At 42.8% G+C, this 13,638-nt stretch overlaps 1 protein-coding gene across 3 annotated transcripts in view; it reads right to left on the minus strand.

Moving 5' to 3' along the window:
* The window catches only part of GRM3 (glutamate metabotropic receptor 3), a 104,970-nt gene extending 101,887 nt beyond the window's left edge, over nucleotides 1–3,083 (minus strand). For all 3 annotated transcript variants that reach the window (XM_005426292.2, XM_031061319.1, XM_031061318.1), the window contains exon 1: nucleotides 2,442–3,083. The gene's annotated coding sequence lies outside the window, so the exon portion shown is untranslated. The remainder of the gene's footprint in view (nucleotides 1–2,441) is intronic.
* Between the last annotated feature and the right edge of the window lie 10,555 nt (nucleotides 3,084–13,638).

Below are 13,638 nucleotides of genomic sequence, written 5' to 3' on the forward strand. Positions count from 1 at the left end.
TCTTTAATGTCACTACATGTCCCTACGCTGCCTTCGTTTCCAAATTCAGCTCCACTTATGTAACACAGACCACTGAACTGAATGATAGCATTGTTTGTAATGTATTTCTTTTATTTTGGCTTTCCAGTCTGATTTAGTACTTTGCTTTGTCACATTTATTTAACTGTAAAAACATTATGTGAATCCAGAAAGATACTTTATCCCTGCATCTTGCTTTAGATCCAGTCTTTCAGTGATAAAATTAGAATCTTACTCCTAGACAAGGTGTCAACATTTGCCAAAAAAAACTTTATTCCTTTATTTGTAGAAGCTTATAAGTAGGTCATCAACACAAGTAACCCAGGCAAACATCAACACTGATTAGGAAAGCATCTTGGCTCCAGGATGAAAGTCTAGTTTTAATGTACTTGATACCAATGCCATTTTACTTGTCTTCAAGTTATAGAGCAGTAAAGCAACCAATATTTTTTTCTATTTTGGAGTGTGTTATATATTTTATATATAATGGAGAGCTCTAGAGATATTGAGAGTAGTGGAGAGCAGTATTCTTAAAACAAACCCCTAAGAAACAAACAAACAAACAAACAAACAAACAAGGAAAAACTCACTGAAATTAAAGTATGAAATATTCTAGTAGGGGAAGATTAGCTTGCATTGCTCTTCAAATAATCGATTCATTAAGAAGGATTTGCATGAATTGTTACTGATTTCACTCAAAAGATAAACATTACAGAAGTATAATTTTTCTACTACCTTAACTATGAATAAAATTAGCTTAATGTGCAATTTTTCCCAATACAACTGGAGTAGTTACCTTTTCTTATAATACATTTATCAACATAAATAATAGCAGAAGAATTTATCATGATTTAGATGCATTTCAACAAAATGCAAAACATATTTTTTCTAAAATATACATTTGATCAGGTGGGTTGTGTGATTTTCAAATTGTTTTCATGAATATTTAATCAACATGAGACATATACTTATGCAAGCTGAAATAGGTACCAGTCTCTTCCCAGGCTGTTCTGTTTCACAGTATTCCAATTTGATGTTTTTCAAAGCTGATTTAACTAATTAAAAAAACCACCACCACGAACAAAAAGAACTAACATCATCTTCAGCAGGTGGCATAAACTGAGAAGCCAAAGAACTCCCAAACTACCAGCAAATCCTTAGTTCAGTTCAATGCAGTATTGGTGAGATGCCTGCCTAGTTTTTTATCAATTGCTTGAGTTTAATCAAGATTGCTGAAATACACAGATGTGTACATAAAATGATCCATTGAATCTCTGTGATAACATGAGGGGATAAAGCCCCCAAAATCCAACTCTCCCCCCAAAATCCTACCTCTACCCTGGCACAGAGATACACTTTCTCATGCCCACATGTGTGGCTGGCACACGCACAGATGGAAAGTATGTACCCACACACCTACAGAGGGTTAGATAAACCCTGTCTGGGAATAAAAAACACATTCCTATGGATCTGGACATGTAAAACATCCACATGAATCCAAGCAAACACATAAGCACAGATACACACACCTGCACACCCAGAGACATGGGCAAGGCACATCCACAGGCACAGACAGCTCCAGAAGCACACACACCCCTGCACAGCTGGCTGTGTACTCACATGGACACACAGATTGTATATCTGAGGAAGAGTTACAATGGCTATATCATCCCTGCTAATCTCTCCTTCCTTTTTGAAATAATCCAATTTTAGGATCCTGGAGCAAGCCAGGTCCCTGCAGAGGAGATATTCCCAGAGGAGCAAAGCACTTCCAATTTCTTTAAGGTTCCCCACCTCTCTCTCCCTCTCTCCCAGCAGCAGATCCAGGGAGATGAGCTGGGTATTCAGCACAGCTTTCCCAGCTGCTGGCTTGGCACTTTTCACCCCAGGATAAGGAAGGGCATAGGATGGTAAGCTTAAGATCTCATCCCTTCACCCCCAAAGACTGTGGGAGCAAGAACCTCTGGACAACATCTGGACACAGCTCCTTTCTGTACACTGCCCCAACCCCCCCAGCTGTCGACCACAGGGGTGCCTCTAGACCCTACCCTTCCTCTGCAAGTGTGAATGCCCTTGTTCCCCTCCTGCTCCCCCTTCCCCGTTTCTCCTGCCCCCTGAATCCCGTCAGGAAACATCTTTGCATTTTGCCGCTCTAAACTTTTTCCTGGCTGCTCAACCCGCAACCCCCGGGGCAGCGGCTGCGTCTGGTCCAGAGGGCAGAATGGGGCGGGGGTGGGCTGCAGGGACCCGGGATGCAGGGATGCAGGCTGCAGGGTGTGGGATGCAGGGAGTGGGATGCGAGCATTGAGATGCAGGATACGGGGATGTGAGGACCGGGATGCGCGAATTCGAGACGCAGGATGCAGAGGGAGGATGTGGGATGCAGGGACCAGGACGCGGGATAGCGGTGCCCAGCTTCTTACCGTGCAATGAGGATAGGTCCTGGTGAGGGTCTCCAGCTGCCCCCGGGCATCGCGGGCTTCCCGATGTGCTCGTTAAACATCCACCGGGGAGTCTCACCCCCCAAACTTGTGTGAGCCGCTTCCTCTGGGAACAATCACCCTTTCTCCCCCCCGCCTTGGATCGGATCCCGATGGAAACTCATCAAGGCTTCCTAAGTGGTCAGAGGTAAGCTGTGAGGGAAGGAGAAGAGGGGGACAACGGGACGGAGGGGTCGTGATCACCAAGCGATGATCCCCTTCCTTTCCCCGCTCCTCTGGAGCACCCGCTTCCCGTTCCTCTGACCAACTTTGGCTCTGCTCAGCCAGGCAGCGCCTGGGACCGGCGCTGTCAATTGGGGTCCCTTTTCGCAGCCTGGCATCTTTCTAGATTTCCTCTCCTTTCCGGGCAAAGGGGATTGGTGCAAAGCTTTAAATTAGGAGGCGACCTAGAGTTGCAAAGACAGAGAGTGGAAGCTGGCTGGCGTTCGCAGCCCGCCTCCCCCGGCGCTCGGCGCTGCGCGGAGGGGCCGGCTGAGCCTTATCCCTACCATTTATTCATTCACTGCCTTCCTAATTCTCACTCCGGAGCTGGCTATCGCTCCTGGCACGGCCGGGAGCGGGGCTGGGGCAGGGGGCACGGGGAGGGGGGGGGCCCCTGGCAACCCTGCATCCCTGCCCCGAGCATCCCTCCCCCAGCGCCCTGATTGGACGGGGCCGGGGCGGGGGGAGCACAGGCGCTCCTCCGAGGATGCTGCGCCCCGACACTGCGACTTGTCGCATCCTCAAAGAGCCGGGAGCGGGCAGGGTGAGCACAGAGCAGCCGGGAGAGCCGAGGCAGTTCAGGGCGTTGTAGCACCGTCCTCCTGTCTTCTCGCTTCCAGCTGGCTTGATCAATTTGCTTCTGCTCTACATCTCCTAGAAAAAGAATGTATTTGTGTGTGTATGTATGTATGTATGTATGTTTTTGGATGGATAGATAGATAGATTGACAGATATTTAGATACAAAGAAAATATACCAATATATGCACACAAATATATGTATATACACACATGCATTTATATATACAGATACATGCACATGCATTATCCATAATCTTTATATTATTGCTTTATATTCTAACTGGGAAGAGAGAAGAAAAATAGCTACTGAGAAAAGATCACTTCAGGGTACAGCAAAGCTGGATGCAAAGGGAAAAAGAAAGCAACTTTTTCGGGTGTATATATTTGAAAACCGTAGGTTTACATCAGCTGAAGTTTTAACAGAAGGTTGTGGTCCTAAAGAAAGAATTAAACCCGGTGAGGTGAGTGAGCTGTAAGAGTCAGAGAGGATGGATGCATTGACTTCAGACAGGGTGAGTTTAAGCCATGCTGCATGGGGCACTGCTGCTGTTATATGTGGCTTCATTGCTTATTCTCTGCTATGGGGGACAGTGAGCAGTTGCTTCCTGCCGGTTGGGTGTAGTATGGAGAGGACGCCTGTAAAATCCCAATACCTCCCTTTCCATACAGCTCCTGCTGGGACACTGTGAATTTCTCATTCTTTAGCAGGGAGAAGCCCATTGTCCTCTTCTCCCTGAATGTTCCCCTCCACCTTTGGACTTAACCCCAGGCAGATCCCCACCAGTGCTCAGTTAAAGCAAGGAAAGAGACACTGCAGTCAGGAGCTGCAATCCAGCAGCTCACATGGGGCCACTATTGTTTCAGCAGCCACAGTTCCAGTAAGGAGTTAAACCAAAGTAAAAGGAAATAAAATAAAAGAATCTGCTTCTGCTTTGTAATATTTTATGCTTAGTTATTTAACGTCTGTTTACTTTTGTGATCTACCATTAAATTTGAGCTACTTGGCTAATCCTAGGAGTTTTTTCTTTCTTGGAAGCCAAGGACATTGGCAGAGATGTGCCTGTTAAAACTGTTTCATTAAGGACTAAAGTTAAGCAGGGAGCAGAATGAAAGACAGTAGTTCCTCTCAGGTTTACCCTGCTTTAGAATTAGATAAAAATGTGCATGAGACATTACTGTAACATAAGGGTAAACTGGAATGAATAGGAAATCAGTCTCATGTCTTTTGAATCAAACCACACTTTGACAAATAGGTTCAGAATACAATTTTTTCACAGTCCTGCAGGCTGATTGTCAGGAAAGACAAAGGAAAAGAATGATCTGATTCTGCATTGCTTTGTACATAGCAATCATGCCTCAAAGTGAGTATGAAAGTAACTTTTTCATTGGGTAGGATGTAAAACCCACTGTGTATTAAATTGGCCACCACAGGCACCAAGTGGAATTTGGCTGAGATGTGTTGTCTGATTTGCAGCAGGTCATTTAGAGCAGGGGAGGTGACCCAGTCACTTGTTCTGTGCTTCAAAAAACAGCACTGGTACTGATGGTTTACTCCCTTTCCATGCCTTGCTGCTGTGCAGTGTCTGATATCAGTCCCTAACATTGCTACTACTTGCATTTACACATGATTCATGGCTACTGAGAAACAGGAAAACAAACCTGAACAGGCAGACAAAATGTAGGCAAAGGCAGAAGGGTTTAATTCCCACTTTCTTCCAAGGTTCTTCCTCAGCCAGTTTTCCTGGCACAGCAGGGTCTCATTTTAGCCATAAGACAACCTACCCCTGTCTTTCTGAAGCAGGATTTCACGAGACCGCCAAAAAAACCCTAATTTCCTTTTCAAACCAGGACAATCACCCTGGAAAACCATGTGTATTTTTGTAAGGAACACAACTGTGCCTCAATTCTCTTTTGGGATAGCAAGTGGTGCATCCATGTAGGGTGCTCTGAAGATGCAGTCATGCACTGAGTGTGTGTTTTCAGTCTGTCAGAGGTTCAGGCTTACAGGTACACACAGTGGGACAGTGCAAGGCAATACAAAGATCTCAGGGAAGCTCTGGGCTCAGCTGTGTTTGTGTGCTACTGGCAAATCATTCATTTCAGGCTAAACTGAGCACCTCGTGCTACGCTTAATTGTAGATACACCCACGGTCAGACACTGAAATTAGGCTGTGTAACTTCTGCCAGGGGACAGCTTGGAGAAAACAACCAACAGCCCTCAATGTCTATGGCCTGGATCCAAAGAAGGGGTTTTAATATGAAATGTGTTTATTTCCTTCCTGCCTGTGAAACAAAGGTGGTAAAGCAGCATTAAATTTTCTGAAATAGGAATATTTTGCCATTGTGAATTATTTATTAGTGAAATAGTAGTTATATCTAGTTAAAAGATCTATTTCTTTCAAATTCAGATCTCACATAACACCAAATTGAGTTCATAGAAAGCTTTGATGAGCTGAAGAATTTGTTTTTATAAAATTTGTGAATGTGATTAGCAGGCTTATCACCACAAATAAACAGATGCATGTCTTTTTCTGCACAGAATTTTAGCATGAGCTTCAAGACTGTATGCACGGGAACTTTCCAATTTTACATTTGATAGGAAAATACTGTTCCAGCAAAACACTTTGTAGGGTTCCCTAACTTGCTGTAAGAATCTGTTTTGGGACTCACTCAAGTTATTTGCTGATTAAAGACTAAAGCAAAGCTTTAGAAAAATTGCAAATGTGCTTGTGCAGCCAGAGAGTGACCTATGGATTGGGCCTGGCCTACCTGAATAATTCATGAGGCTTTTGGTCTTTCCTCCTTTTCTGGGGACCTTACAGAAATGGGCAGGAATGGGGACATAGATCAATGAGGCTTTTTCTAGCAAATTGCTCCCTGCCACCTGATTTCCAACAGCTCTGCATCTCCCTCCTGTGTGGTAGTGACATGTGAGTGGGCAGGATTCCATCCTGTGGCTCTGCTTGAGCTGACAGCTGTGGTCATCACCCCAGGGCCAATCCTTACCTCTGTGGTTTGGGGTACACATCAGAAGCACCTAGAGATGATACCGTGTTCTCCTGGGAGTCTGCCAGTCTCAGGGTACAAACCCCTGTTTGGATGGTAGTAGTGACAGGGGTCTAGATGTGTCTCCACAACCCTACAGCCATGTCAGTCTCCCCCTCCTGAGACAGAAAGGCAAAAAGTTCACAATGGTTGATGCAGGGATCTCCAAAACCCCACACTCTCTAACTCATCCTACCTGCCAGTTGTGAGGGACATGGACATACTCCAAAGGAATGATCCAGTGGCACCTGCTTTTCAGAGGAATATGGGATCCCTAGGGAAGATCCTCAGCAGTGAAGAGTGTAAGGGGTGTTGCTCTGTCATACTCCAGGACCTCATGGATTGCTGTGGAAAATTATGCACTGCTGTGGTTGCTGGCTGGACACCAGCACCCGACAAAGCCCCTCTACTTCCTCAGCTGGGCAGGGTGTAGAAAATATAACAAAAATAGACTCTTCCTTTTCTCTTAACAAACAACACTGATGGTCTTCATCATGGAGCTCATCATCAAAATGGAATGTCTTCCTTTCTCATTGTTAAGCAGCTTTGAAGAGATTTTAGGTCAATACACATGGTGCAGAAAGTCCTCATGTACATTCAGTGCTGTTCCTCTCATGGCTGATTCATGTGGCATCCTTGGGCCTCCAGTGACATTGTTATTCCTTGTCAGATGTCCTGTGATGTCTGTCTTAGCTGGCTGCAGGGATACTGGCCTAGTACCAACAGGAAGAACATGCCATTGCATACTCAGGCTTTTTTGGGGCATTCTGAGCCTTTCTCATGCCTGAGGACAGTGGCAACTCTGGTTATAAGGCTCAACACAATAAAAACCTGTGCTTCATGTAGTATGGTCTGGCACAAGGAAGAAAGACTTCATTTCACAGTCTGTGCACATGCAGCAGCATCCTACCTTCTGCCTCTATCTCCCATGACCATCAGTGTCTTTACCTGTCTCTCCTCCTCAACTTTCCTCCAGTGAATTTTCCCATTCCCTTCAGTCTTGCTCTGCCTTTTTCACCTTCTCTTTTACTCTTCAGACAACTGGCTGCCTGCTCATGCCTATTACCCATGTCTCCAGTTAACCCCAAGGTCTCCTTGCCCCTTCTCCACAAAGAAACCTCTTTCCATGGAAAAAACCCAGCAGCTGTTGTTCATCTTCATCAGCTACAAGAGGCGAAAAGGTCTGGCTTCACTGTGGGAACCAGCTGCCCTCCTTCCACCTCTGCTTCCTTCTCAGAAATCAGGTTTCCCAACAAACTGCTGGAGACACACGTGACATCCAGATGTTGTCCAAATGGGGCTCCTTCATAAAAATACATGAGCACCAAGGGTCCCTCCAGGTCCCTGCAAGATGCACAAGTGTACACACTCCACTTGCACCCTGCAGCCCTTCCCTAGCCAAAATCCTGCTGCAGTTTGTGCAGGTGCAGGGATGAACATAACACAGGATCTGCCTGACACGTGCAGGACACTTTAAATCTGCACCAGCTCATGACTATGGCTCCAAGGTCCACCACCCTTCTGTATCTTCTCACTCCATCCTTCCATGTCTCTGATATAGGAGGTGTTATCTGTCTTCTTACTTGTCTTATTTGTCTTCTGAGAGGATGCTCTAGCCTTTCCCAGGAGGTGCAGAGGACAGGGCATGGCACAGCAGCACATTCTAATCTCTGCCATATTTAAAGTAACATGAATAGATGACCCCATTCTACAAAATACTGACTATTATCTCTTTTACTGTGTGAATAACTGGGTACCAGATACCAGAATTTCCTACGTATTTTTCTTTTAAGTCACCTTTAAGTTTCTGTGCATTATTATTCTCTTTATTAGTGTCTGAACTGCTAGCAGTCTGGCTTCTTCAAACTACTTCTTCCTCCCCCTGAAAATCCCCTAACATTTCTTCTCTGTGAAACACCTTCCCTTCACCCATAGCTCTTCTCTGTGGGAATTACTGCATTTACATATTTTGTTTAAGGTGCTTAGGAATTATTGACAGGTTTGCCTTGCCCCTGGGGGGTGATGTGACACTGTCGAGCTGTGAACCACTTAAAGCATTGACTGGCTCATAGGAGGGATTACTTGTGACTCTGAATTAGGGCATGGGCCAGGAAATGTAGCACAGTGCTGTCAGGGGCCGTGGCACACAGATCCATTTCCTCTATAATCCCATCATATCTATGACCTACCACACAGAGAGCAATGTAAGAGATCTACATTTTCCCATTAGCACAAGATCCAGGCTTCCTGTGAAATAAATTTACTCACAGTCCCTGCACTACTGCTTTGCAAGCCTGGAAACCCTGTTTTTATTATGTCAGTGAGTTTATTTCTGAATTCTTTCACACTGAGAATCCATCTGGATATACTACTTTCAAAGTGTCCTGCTGAGATTCTGCTTTGCCACTACTTAAAAATGAATGGATAAATTTATAAACAGGAAGTTTATTGTATTTTTCAGCTGAAAGATATTCTAGAGTTTATCTTGGCTTAGATTTTTGTTAGTAGCATTTTGGTTATTATTGTGTTGTTTTTTTATTCTTTTTCCAACCATTTAATTTTGCTAGCACCCCTGGAAGGAACAGTGAGTCCAGAATTAGAAAGCTGAAATAAAAGGAATGAAGTTCCTGGAAATGAGACTGGAACAAAAAACCAAAGAAATCCGAATCAGTCACAAGCTAAGGATCTTGACTTTCCCTTAACAAAGACAAACCATTTTCCAACAGGAAAGACATACCTGGCCTTGGAAAACTGCTAGTAGCATAAAATATAATTGGGCAGATGGTAACAAAAATAGCACTTGAGGTGTTTAAAAGCCTTTTTTGAGTGTCTCTTCTTTTTTTTTTCTTTCCCCTCCAGAATGCTGTTGTTCTCTCTAATTTAAGAAAAGACAAGAAATACAAGCAGATTGTGAGATCTGTATGTTTTTCTTCAGCTTGTTCTATTTAAATTGCACACCATTAAATGTGGTTAAGAGAATAACTTAAAGTTGCAAAGCAATGAGAACAAACATTGATAGTGGAATCTTAATTCAGCTCCCTCATGCATGTGGATACACTCTTCAATTGGTTTAAGACTGTCTTTTTTTCTCTTTCAGAAAATCCTGACACACTCAGCACCCTAAAGAAATAGGGTTTTGTCAATAATTTGATTTCCCTGCACTGCTCGGTGACTCTGCCTTGCCCTTTGTATACTGCGCACTCATCTTCCTCTGCATTACAGGGAGAGTGGTCCATTTCTTTTCAGAAAAACATTCAAGTGTTTTCCAACTTTTTTGTTTCATTTAGTTTTACTCCCCTCCTGAGGTAGGGCTGGTATGTTGGTTTTCTGTTTCCCAGATAAGACACATGCATTAAAACCCAAAAGTGTTAGTGACTTCTTAGTACCTGATTTTTCACACTTAGTAGCTCTACACATTCAGAATAGCTTACATGATACCTTGAAGCAGTGGCTGGTGCTCACCTTATATTAAATTTGTGCTCCCAGCTGTTGGTTTTTATCTGGTCCTAGAGTTTGCTGGGAGAACATTATGGTTTTCTTAGACTCATTCCCATAAGTGACTAAATCTTTTTGTGTGAAATTATGCAGAGAGGCAGAGAATCAACATGGGAAAGCCCATCTCAACAACAAAATTTTAGTGAGGGTGTAAGCTGTTGTAAGCTGAGCTTCATCATGGGAAATGCTCAGTAATTAGACTACTGCTTGGTATTAATCCTGGAGTTCTAACAGAGGGAAAGGGAAAAGAAGAAGAGAAGAGAAGAGAAGAGAAGAGAAGAGAAGAGAAGAGAAGAGAAGAGAAGAGAAGAGGAAGAGAAAGAGAAGAGAAGAGAAAGAGAAGAGGAAAGGAAAGGAAAGGAAAGGAAAGGAAAGGAAAGGAAAGGAAAGGAAAGGAAAGGAAAGGAAAGGAAAGGAAAGGAAAGGAAAGGAAAGGAAAGGAAAGGAAAAAGGGAAAAAGAGAAGATCCCCAAAGTAGAGATTCTAGACAGATTTTGGCCTGGTAGCTCTGTTATGGTGGAGAAGGAGCACCTCATGTGGTGACAGCTATCAGATCCTGGCCATGGAACAGAAGTAGCTTCTTAAGAACAGTGTTTTGTGATCACACCAAGTGTCCATCAAGGAGAGTATTTTCTGTCTGATCCTGGTCAGTAGCATGTACTTAGAAAAACCTGGGGACTGGAAAAAATAGAACATTTTTCTCTTGATATACCACTTATGGCTTCCAGCAACCTGTGCTTTAGGGACTTTAATCTTCTTTTGATCCCATTATTCTGTTTGCCTTTACAAAAACCCTACTGTGGGGATTTCCCTCAACCAAAATAGTCAATGTGTGAAAAGCAGTTCCTTTTTTTTTTTTTTAAATTTTAATCCTGCCTCAGCAAGAACCCTGATCTACTGTGTTCTGGGAAACCACAAATACTTTTTCCTTCCTCATTCTCTTCAATCCATTCATGGCTTTAGACATTTTTCATACCCTTCCCCTGTATAAAAGATGAAAAATCTCAGGCTATTCAGTTTTCCTTTCTCATGATTTGCTTCTGTCCACATTTCTGCCCTTCTCTATTCTTTTGGAACTTTACATTGCCTTTTTGTGAGATCAGCACACCACCATTTCGAGACCTCCAGGTGTGGGAGAAATGCCTATTATTACAGTCTCATAATGATGATATTGGTTTTCTATTTTTTTTTCCTCTTCCTTCCTAAAAAGTTCTAACATTTTCTTTGTCATTTTGACAAAGGAAAGCTGAGCTGGCATTTTCAGAGAAACTGTCAAAAGGAGTAGTGGTTAATTTAGAGGCCATTGTATCACATGCAGAGCTGGAGGTTTTTTTTTGTTTGATCTGCAGTTTTTCACATTCACTGACAGTGATTTTCATCTGCCATGCTATTGTCCAGTCAGTCAATATTGTGAGATCCTTTTGTGCCTTGTAGCTGCTAGTTTGGCTTTTTACTATTCTGAATTTCTCTCTATATAAGTAAGTCTCGTGTCTCATTAGTCAACCATTTTCCAGATCTTTCCAGACTATGTTAATCAATATTAGTCCCAGAACAGACAGTTGGGGAACTCACTGGGGAGGGAGGCTTTCCTTTATAATGAAAAGAGACTATGAATCCCTTCCCTTTGCTTCCTCATTTCCAGGCACCTTCTACCTGCTCTTGTCTTTGCTAAGTTTCCTTTAGACTCTTTTATGAGGATATGAGAAATGTTGCAAAGATCCAACTAAAAGTCACCTGTATCTTATGGGGCCAAAATGCTCCTGCAGCCACATGCAGCGCAGCTTTCTCTATATGGAGAACCTGTTCCCAACAGATTTTTCCTCACATTCCTAAAGGGCATTCCTCACTAGTTTTCTTAGCAATCTTCTGGTATGACAGACAGGCTTATTAATCTCTTTTTCTCCAGATCACCCCCAAAATACTATTAAACAACAGCTGACTTATTCTACTCTGGTAGCAGGGCTGAATTAAGAAAGAGGCTACAGATCACAGATCAGCAGTTTCATATCTGAATCCCTCTATCACTTGGGACTCAGTTTTTTATTGTTCATTTTATCACTTTTTTTTAATATATTCTTGCTCTTGACAGCTAGATTTGAGACAGATCACCTCTAAAGAAAGGCTATGGTGAACACTGATGCAAAAAAATAATTTGTGTTTTCTGTTATAGCCTTAACATCCTTCAGTGCTTCTTCTATACCTGGGCTATTTATTGCTCCTCCAACTCTGCCAGCCTTCTTCTGAGGTAGTAAAGTAAAAAAAAAATTGCCATTGATAGTTGTGGTTTTTTTCCACATTTCACCTCAAAGCTCCTTCCTGTTTAATGCTTGACACTGAAGCTTTTATAGATTATAAAGCAATTGCCTAAATCTTATCTCTAAGACCAATAGGCAATTGACTGCAGAAGAGGGAATGATGTAAATGAGCTGTACTGAAGATGAACTTCCCAGCTGTTTGTGAAGACAGGGATATTTGTGGCCATTTGGATGGCATCTGAAGTGACTTGAATAAGTGTGAGGTAGATACCAGGACTCATAAGTTCAGTTTAGTGGAATATCAAAGTACCCTTGCAGCTGCCTCTTCCATCAGTCCAGCCACACAGGTTTTACTTCATCAATTCTTATGTGGCTGTCAAGGCTTGCTGTGGAAAGTCTTGTGGAGAAGTAAATGGGAAATACTTTGCTGACACTGCTCAAAAGAACTCTCATTTCTTGGACTGGCAATTTCATTTCTGACTTCTTCACCTTTCTGGTCATACTTCTAAACATTAAAAAAGTCAGAGATATTACCGTAGCAGTAAAACCCCCCTTTTTTGATTCTCTCTCTGTTTCATATTTCCTGAATTGCTTTTATGGGAGCAAAACAGGAGAATATGAAGTGAAATATCTAACCTATTACACCTGACTGATCAATATATGTCTTTTTTTGCACTACAGTAGAAATATGAAGTTGGCTTAGGTGGTTTCTCAGCTTACAACTAACTTTCTTTACTTCAGTCTAGGCAGACCCAAAGAAAACCTGTGCATGCTAAAGAGTAAAAAGGCTTGAGGACATCTGCTTAAAAAAAAGACACTTCCCTCTGGTTTCAACTCAAAGGGACTTGCTGACATAGTTCAACAAGAGAAAGAAGAAAACTGGCACCAAGTGCTTGCAAAAGGCCTGGCAGATTTATTACAAACACCAACTACCTGTACCCAGCATGTAAACACATATTGCCGAGTGCTTGAGACAACCCCACGCTCAGAGGGTGGCTGTCAGAATAACTTTAACTTTCTGAATTTGCTAGTCTAGATAAACACCTGCTACTGATGAAGCAGGTGAGACAGGCAAAGGAAAGATTTGACTTGCTGTAGATGATGATCAAAGCAACTGAGACAGAATGAAAAAGGTCTGAAAGCCAGTTGACACATCAGCTGTGAATGGTGGCACAGAAAATAAGACCTCAAGTGTGTGAAATATCTATGGCATAAATAGGTAAAGTGGATTGGCCACTTGCAGATCATTGGATGTAGTCAATGGAGAGAAGCAATAATATTTTTTTTCTCTTTGTTTTAATTTAAGATTTATATTGCTCTTACCTATTTTTTAGGTAAGTTTACTCATTTTAGATGTAGGGTGTTAAATGACTCACATCCTTAAACTGCCTGTCTCCCTCTGCTAATTGTGAAATGAGTCTTGGTTGCACGCCAGACGTTTGGCCAGATGAGCACCTCTATAGATGTGGTAATTGATGATGTCTGTCTGAGCCCTAAAAGTGCCTGACCCCAAATGCGCCTGGTGTAGGGGTCAGAGGGGTCT

This window comes from Geospiza fortis, unplaced genomic scaffold, assembly GCF_000277835.1.
Source record: "Geospiza fortis unplaced genomic scaffold, GeoFor_1.0 scaffold428, whole genome shotgun sequence".
Classification (NCBI taxonomy): domain Eukaryota; kingdom Metazoa; phylum Chordata; class Aves; order Passeriformes; family Thraupidae; genus Geospiza; species Geospiza fortis.